Genomic DNA, 7,937 nt, shown 5'->3' on the forward strand with positions numbered 1-7,937 from the left:
ACACATCCCGGGGGCCCTGCGAGGCAGCCCGCCCAGTCCCATGTGTGGTCTAAGACCCTGGGCACAGGGTCCACGGAGGGCCAGAGCAGGGAGGCCAGGGCCCCAGGTGAGGTCCTCGCCTCGTAGGACAAGCTTCCATGGCACGACACTGCTTGTGGCGGCACAAGCACACACGCCCCGGGCACACCTCCTCCCAGGGGCCTGAGGGCGGCCAGCAGCCAGAGCGACAGCTCTCTGGTCCCAAGCCTGGCAGGCTGCAGCCTGGCACGGGTCACTTCTGGGTGACACACTTAAGGACGGGCCTTGCCAAGTGGGGAACGGTGGAGCATCAGCTCCCACAGGAACCACTGGGGAGATGGTAAGAATTTGGATTCTGGGGTTCCTTCCTAGACCCCCCGAATCAGGCTCTCCATGGGCAAGGTCTAGGGTCTTGCACCGGTTTCCCAGGGGATTCCCAGGGAGCCTGGTGTCTAGAGAGACCCAGGAGGGCGGCCCACCCGGGAAGCGTGCCGGGCCAGGCGGCTGGAAGAGCCCCCGGAGCAGCCAGGGGGGCCTCCCGGAAGGACGCTGGCTTCAGGCAGGGTTTTATGGAGCACCCATGTGGCCGCGTGTAATCCTCACAGTCTTCATCACCCCACGGGAGCGATAATGAACCTGAAGCTCGGAGACCTCCCAAGGCCGCAGAGCTAAGAGCCGGAGCTGACCTTCCAACGGAGGGTCCTTGGCGCCGAGGCCAGCGCTCGCCCCTCTGTGCCGTGTAGCGTCTCCCACGGCCTGGATCGCTGTCCAGGCGACGAGTTCCTGGGCACCAAGGGAGTTCCACCGGCCGCGGGGGCTGCAGAAGGGGGGGGGTCCTGCTTCGCGGGGCGGAACAGTGGGGGGCGGGAACCGCCCGCGCTGGCCTCAGCCGGCTCTGTGCTCTGCCCCCCACGCCTCCCCGGGGCTCGGGGAGGCCGGCGCAGCACGTCCCGGGACCCCCCCAAGGCCGGCCAGCGCCGGGCTCGTCCTGGCCCCGGGTGAGGGCGGCCTCAGTGGTGGCCTGCGGTTCCTCGAGGGCACAGCCCAGGGTCCCCTGGCAGGCAGCGCGGGAGCGAGCGCTCCCCCGGGACTTTCCCAGCCGCCCAGGGCACGCCCACCTACCCCCCACTCCCTGCAGGACAGCCCCAAGGCTGCAGGAGTATCTTCCTGGAACATTTTTATCTGGTTTTGTTACTTTCAAAATTACCCTTTGTTTCGTGGAGGGTGGAATGGGAGTGGAGAGGCACCGATGACAAAAGTAACATGTTTTGGAGAAGGAGTAAGTTGGGCAATGTAGAAAAGTACAAAGAAGAAAGTAAAAACCACGTAGGAACCCTCCGCCCCCCCACCCCCACCCCCACCCCCACCCACTTACCCCTAGGGAGAGTGAACATTGTTTCTTCCAGTATCTCTTCTTCAAGCCAGACTGCTTGGGTTCAAATCACACTCCTGCCATTTACTGGCTGTGCGACCTGGGACAAGTTACCTGACCTCTCTGTGCCTCCATTTCTTCATGTGTAGACTGGAGAGGAAAATAACAGGACCTACTTCAAAAGTACTGTTATTTTGTTGTAAGCATTCATCATAAACAACATAAACAATCAGATCAGGTACCTGTCACGGGGTGCTGAATACATGTTTAAATTCACATGGTTTAAATTTTTCTATTTAGATTTTCGTGATTGCCATTTTATTTATTTTTTTTACAAAATTGAGCATCGCCATTTTGGAATAAGCCTCTCACCTGACACTACATCATGTTTTCCATGTTTAGATTTACATGACAGCAATTTTTTCTGTTCCGATTGATATGATTACACATTTTGATTCGATTTTTCTATGTCCCATGGTACATAATTTCGATGTACTGATTAATGGATTCATTACTTTTACAAAACTGGCATCTTGCAGTTTCCACCCCTTTGTGGCACGCCTTTTTCACCTCCTAATACACGGGGAAGTCTTCCCCACCTCACTGAGCGTCTTCTCCCACGCTGCTCTGAGTGGCTGCACCGCGGTCTGCCCTGGGCAGTGGTCTCATGTGGGGGCGGGAGCGGGGGGGGGGGGGGGGGTGCGGTGGAGCGCAGGCGCAGCGCCGCTCAGGCCTCTCCCCTCCACCCCCGCGACAGGTGGCAGGGCCGGCCCGTCCAGGTCGTCCCCAGCCCAGGAGCAGCTTCGAGCCCGGCCGCCTCAGCTCCCCCGCTCCCGGCCGGGCGACCCGTGGGCCAGGCAGGGTGAGGCGACATCCCAACCCCCTCCCCCCCCCCCCCCAGGCCCTCCTTGGGACGTGAAGGTCGCCTGTGCCTCAGCAGCCCTTCCCCAGCCTGTCCTGCTCGAAGCAGGGTCCCAGGCCTGTCCCCAGAGGCCTTTCCTCCGGGGCTGCTGGAGAGATCCAGGCATCAGGCATCGGGAGGGCTTCCCGGGGCAGGCCTGGGGGCAGGACCGAGGGGAGGGAGCCGGGAGGCGGGCGCGGAGCCGCCCCACGGGGCCAAGTGCGCAGACGTGGGGGTGGCGCTGAGACCCGTCTGGAATGACACCCAGCCGCCAGGGGTGGTGGAAGCAGGTAGAGAAATTAAGCGGTGGAGGACCGAGAGACCCAGGGCAAGGCAGGCAAATGGGGTCCGTCCGCGACCCCACCCCCCCAAACCCCCTCTTCCAGGGCACTACAGCCGGGACCCCTCCCCTGGGGAAGCTGCCCGCTGACAACACCCTGGCCCCAGAGAATTAACCACCTGCCCCCCCATCAGCCGCAGCCTCCCCCCACCCACCCCCCCACCCCCCACCAGACCCTTCTCCTTCCTCGCCTGTCCCTGTGTCTCTGGTTGCGTCATCTTGCTGCGCCAGCTCTCCACGTCGGCCGGCGCTCCTGCTCAGGGTGGCTTTCCCACACAGGGTGGCACTCCACATGGGCAAGCACTCAACAGGATTGCCCTCACCAGGAGGCCCTGAGCATCGAACCCTGGACCTCCTATACGGTAGGCGGGAGCCAAATTGGTTGAGCCACATCCACGTCCCTCAAGGATCCTGTTTAGATGGCGCCATATTGAATCAGGGAGGGCCTTAAGCCCATGCCTGGAGCCCTATAAGCAGAGGAAATGGGTCACGGCAGGCGGTGGAAGCCAGAGCTCAGAGGAAATCAGAGGGGCAGCCACAAGCGAGAGATCTCAGCCACGCCACACCCTCCCGGAGAACGCAGGCCCTGCCAGGACCTGGAGAGTGGGCTTCTAGCCGACAGCCTGAGAATAAATTCCCGTTCTTTAAGCCAGAGAGTCGTGGGGTCTTTGTCATAGCAGCCCTGGAAAACCAAGGCACCCCTTCTCACCAGCGTCACCATCACCCCCCAAGTTGTTGGGCAGCTCCTGAAGCCCCTCATCCACCTCGCCGCCCACCCCAGGCCACAGCACGTCCTGGCCCCTCTACCAGCCTCGCCGTCCCCCGGCTGCCTGGCACCCCGCATCTCCCTAGACCCTGCAGTCACCTGCTCATGGGTCTCCCTGCCCCCTCCCCCTAGTCTCCCCACCACAGCCAGAGAGGTGGGTCCAAAAACCCCTCAGCGTCTTCCAGCTGCCCTGGAATAAAAGCCAGACTCCTGGCCCCTGCCCTGGCCCACCCTTCCCCTCACTCCACTCCAGCCCCACGGCTTCCTTCCCAGCTACGGGGCCCGGCCGCTCTCCTCCCCATGGGCTCATCACACCGCTCTCCTTCCCTTGTGACAGCTGGGAGACGTGCTTATTGGAATTCCTCCACTTCAGCAGCTTTGAACATTCTAAAACTCACGGAAATGGCTTTCCCTTCATCTAATTTGAGACGTTTACTCTTTGCACTTAGTTCCCTGAAGGATACGCACCAGACCTTCTCAGTGTTGCTTCCAGGAGGAAGATCATGTCCCAAAGCAAAACCAGACAGAATGGTGTAAACCTGTAACTTTTCCCAGGGACCAAAAACTTGATCTCCTCAAGCAGTTGTCTGAAAAAGGAGTCACAAAGCCTTGCCCCTGCACGACTCCATCACACTGTGGATTATGAGCCGCTGACGTCAAGGACAAGTTGGATGTGCTCGAGACAGCACAGGACTGAGAAACTGCACGTACCCACCTCCCAAGAACCCCAGCATCACTTTTTGGGTCTTTCTTTTTTTTTTACTTGTTTTTCTTCTCTACTACCCCTCTTCTTTTTTTCATTTTTTTCACTTTTTAAATTTTTGATGTTTTTGTTTTGTTTTGTTATTTATCTACCTCTCTCCTTTCACCTATAAAAATCCCAGTTCCCATTCTCACTGGGGGAAGATGCCCCCAGTTCCTTGCTTGCACCCTTGCAATAAATCGCCTTCTCGCTCAGGACACGCTTGTCCTTTGTAGCGCAGGACCGGGCGGGCCTATCTAGAGGAAAAGGCGGTCCTCGTAGTCACACCGCCCTGCTCAGGGAGGCCTTGCCCCGCTGCACACAAGGAAGCCCCCTCCCGCCACGCCTCCACTCACGTCACCCTCTAGTTCCTTCTCATAGCTTCTCAGGGCTCTGGTTTTCTCTGTGTCCTCTAGAATGTGAGCTGCCAGCAGACAGGGGCCTCCCGCCTGGTCCCTGCTGTGCCCGGCTGGGGCAGCGGCGGCAGAGGAGGGGTCTGTTTCGGACTCTCCCCAGCCCCAGGGCCAGGTGTCAGCTCCTGGACGTGACCGTGGGTGCCCAGGCCTGGCCCTCGTCCCACATCCAGGTCAGCCGTGAGCCTGAGGCCCTGCTGTGGGGCACCCTGTCCCCAGGCTACATCCCGGGTAGGCCAGGGTGGCTGGGAGGGGCCTCAGCTCCTTCAGCCTAAGCACAGGCTCCTGGGGTCGCCCTCTACCCCACCCTTCAGCAGGCCCTCTAGAGCAGGGGTTCTTAACCAGGGGTCCCTGAGCTTGCATTGACAATTCAAGAAGGGAAGCAGATTTGGCTCAATGACAGAGCATCCACCTACCACATGGGAGGTCCAGGGTTCAAACCCCAGGTCTCCTTGACCCATGTGATGAGATGACCCACAAGCAGTGCTGATGCGCGCAAGGAGTGCTGTGCCACACAGGGTTGTCCCCTGTGTAGGGGAGCCCCACACACAAGGAATGAGTCCTGCAAGGAGAGCCGCACCACACAATAAGCGCAGCCCGCCCAGGAGTGGCACCGCACACATGGAGAGCCAACACAGCAAGATGACACAACAAGAGACACAGATTCCGGTGCTGCCAAGAATGCAAGCGACTGCAGAAGAACACACAGCGAATGGACACAGAGAGCAGACAACAGGGGAAAGGGGAAGGGGAGAGAAATAAATAAAAAATAAATCTTAAAAAAAAAAAGAAAATTCAAGAAAACATTCTTGTGGGGACATATTTGTGCGGGTGTGATGTATTTATTAAATAACACACAGTATAGTGTGGACTTAGTGTGATTTTTATTTTGATGTAGCAGGTTGAGAGCAGTGGATAACTGCCTGCAAAAAGGTTGGTAAGGATGGTGGAGATGGTTGTACGACGCCGTGGGAAAACTCGAATTTCTAAATGTTTGCCGAAAACAACAGGTTGAACAGATGTTGAACTATGTTAAGTTATCAGGTATTGAAATTATGGGGAAGTTGTCAGATGTGATTTTGAATAATCGTACTTAATTAATTTAAAGACATGCTGATGTTGAGTGTCATAAAACTATCTGTCTCTACATTCTGAGAAGGGGTCCACGGGTCCAGGGAACAAAAGTTACGAATCCCTGCTCTAGATACCCTGTGAACCGGCAAGTGGCGAGACCCAGTAGTATCCTTGTCACGCCCCTGCACAAAACCACGCAATGAGTCTCCTCGCTGGTGAAGACACACACACCCCGTCCCCTGCCCCCACCTCTCCCCTCTATCCGCAGACGCACATGCAGTTGACGCTGGCCACACGCGACGTCCCTCCACGTCATTTCACCCCTCCAGCCTGTGCGTCTGCTACGCCGCGCCCTTGGCGGCACGGCTGACACCCTTACGAGCTGTCTCCAGCACTGTCTCCCCAGGAAACGGGCTGTCCTCTTTGCCAGCGGTGCCATGGGGTATGACTTGTTTACAGGTCACTTCTCCTCCAGCCTGGGGTGAAAGGTTCTTCTGGGTCCTTGGGGATCCCAGTCTGCTTGGGGAAGATGCCAGGGGCCATGAGTTCCCGCCAGCCCCGGGCAGCAGGGAGGCACCGCGGTGGGGGCAGCGCTTACAGGGAGACACGGAGATGTGGTCAGTGTTTTCCAGGGACGCACATTCCAGACAGACAGAACGGCAGGTACCCAGGTACTAAAGCATGACTCTTCGGAACTACGAGTCATTGTCACTCTCTAAGGCTGAGTTTAAAGTTCAGTGCACAGGGAGTGGTGGGAGATAAGGCCTGGCTGCCAGCAGATGCTTCCAGGCCCCGATGGGCTTGGTTTGGCTTGAGAAGGAGCTTGGATTCTACCCTGAGGGAGCAGGGACTCAGTGATGGGTTCAAGCAGAGGAGTGGATGATCCAATATCCAGTTTAGAGAGAGCCTCATGGGAGGTCCCAGGTTCAGTTCCCGGTGCCTCCTGCGAAGAAGACGAGCACACAACTAACAGACACAGGGAGCAGAGAGCCAGCACAGACAATGGATGGGTGGGGAGAATAAACAAATAAGTCTTTAAAAAATGAAAAAGAAAGAAAGCTCCTCTGGCTGCAGCCAGGAGGGAGCAGTGACAAAATCAAGCCAGGAGGCAGCGGGGGGAATAGAAGACTAGCAGTGGTCAGAGCCGGTGGAGCTCAGCAGAAACCGTGGGGTGGAGAGGAGGGCGGACACACGGGAGCTCACCCAGAGGTGGTCCTCGCAGGAGGGGAGAGGAGGGAGCCAGGGGGCCTCCCAGGTTTCCTGACTGCATACCTGGGTGAGTGTGGGTGCCTTCACCAAGATGGGGAACAAGGATGATGCTGGAAGGGAGATGCTGAGCTCAGGTCGCATCCTGAGGCGTTTGTCAGCCCTCCAGGTGTGTCCCGGCACCTGGCACAGTGTCTGGCAGGCAGGAAGCCCCAGTAGATAGCTGTCAACTGAACGATGCATGCACGCGAACCCACAGCCTTAGGGAGCCTCACGCTTTCCAGGCAAGGCTCTCTGCTTCCTTCTCGTCCCCCCAGAGCCTGGGCCAGGGTTACTCTGCCAAAGAATTGTTTCGGCGCCTGGACCTCTCTGTACAGAAGCACCGATGATGGCTCCCAAGTGCCCAGGGGTGCGTGGGCCTGTTCTCTCCATCCCTCCCCTACCCGATGCCACTCCATTCCCACCCAGGCTGCAAAGGGCTCCTGTCTGCAGAGACCCAAACAGCCCCCAGGGACCCCCAAAGGGTGCTGCAATGTGTAGGTGCTGAGGACCCCAGGTGGCACTCACTGTTTCTCTGCCCACAGATGTCACGTAGATCTCGGCCCCCGAGCTCGGCCCCTTTCCCTGGCCCTGCCCCCCGGTCCTCCTGGACAGTGCCGGGTTTGCAGGACTTAGGGAGAGGCCCGTGGGCAGGACAGCCTGGGCCGAGCAGAGCAGGAGTGATGACGGCGGCACGTGCTTCTCGTCTTGATTGACCAAGCTGAGCCTGGGACAAGGGGAGGACCTGAGGGGACAGGCCATCCTGAAGAAGCTGAAGTAGGGCCACAGCTTGGGAGGAGGTGGGAGGGCAGAGGCTGAGACCCCGGGGCCAGGGCTGGGAAGGTCAGGCCCAACGCCCTGATCCTGGGCGCCAGAGGCCCGCACCAGCCCTGGTAGGGAGGCCCCTTCCGGAATCCAGTGCCGGGGCTCCAGGCCACGGGCAGTGCTGGCTGGGGCGGGGGCAGGGAGATAAGCTGAGAGCTCAGGGAGGGTCTCAGGGAGCCGAGGTTGGGGGTGCAGGAGGCAGGCTCCAGCCCCCAGTCTCCACGGGACTCTGGTACAAACC

At 58.8% G+C, this 7,937-nt stretch overlaps 1 long non-coding RNA gene across 1 annotated transcript; it reads left to right on the top strand.

The window, feature by feature from the left end:
* Positions 1-2,138: 2,138 nt before the first annotated feature.
* On the top strand, positions 2,139-5,416 carry LOC131279898 (uncharacterized). Its single transcript, XR_009187395.2, has 2 exons — positions 2,139-2,252; positions 3,847-5,416. It is a non-coding gene; the product is annotated as an uncharacterized lncRNA (long non-coding RNA).
* The last annotated feature ends 2,521 nt before the right edge of the window (positions 5,417-7,937 follow it).

The sequence above is a fragment of the Dasypus novemcinctus genome, chromosome 9, assembly GCF_030445035.2.
Source record: "Dasypus novemcinctus isolate mDasNov1 chromosome 9, mDasNov1.1.hap2, whole genome shotgun sequence".
Taxonomy (NCBI): domain Eukaryota; kingdom Metazoa; phylum Chordata; class Mammalia; order Cingulata; family Dasypodidae; genus Dasypus; species Dasypus novemcinctus.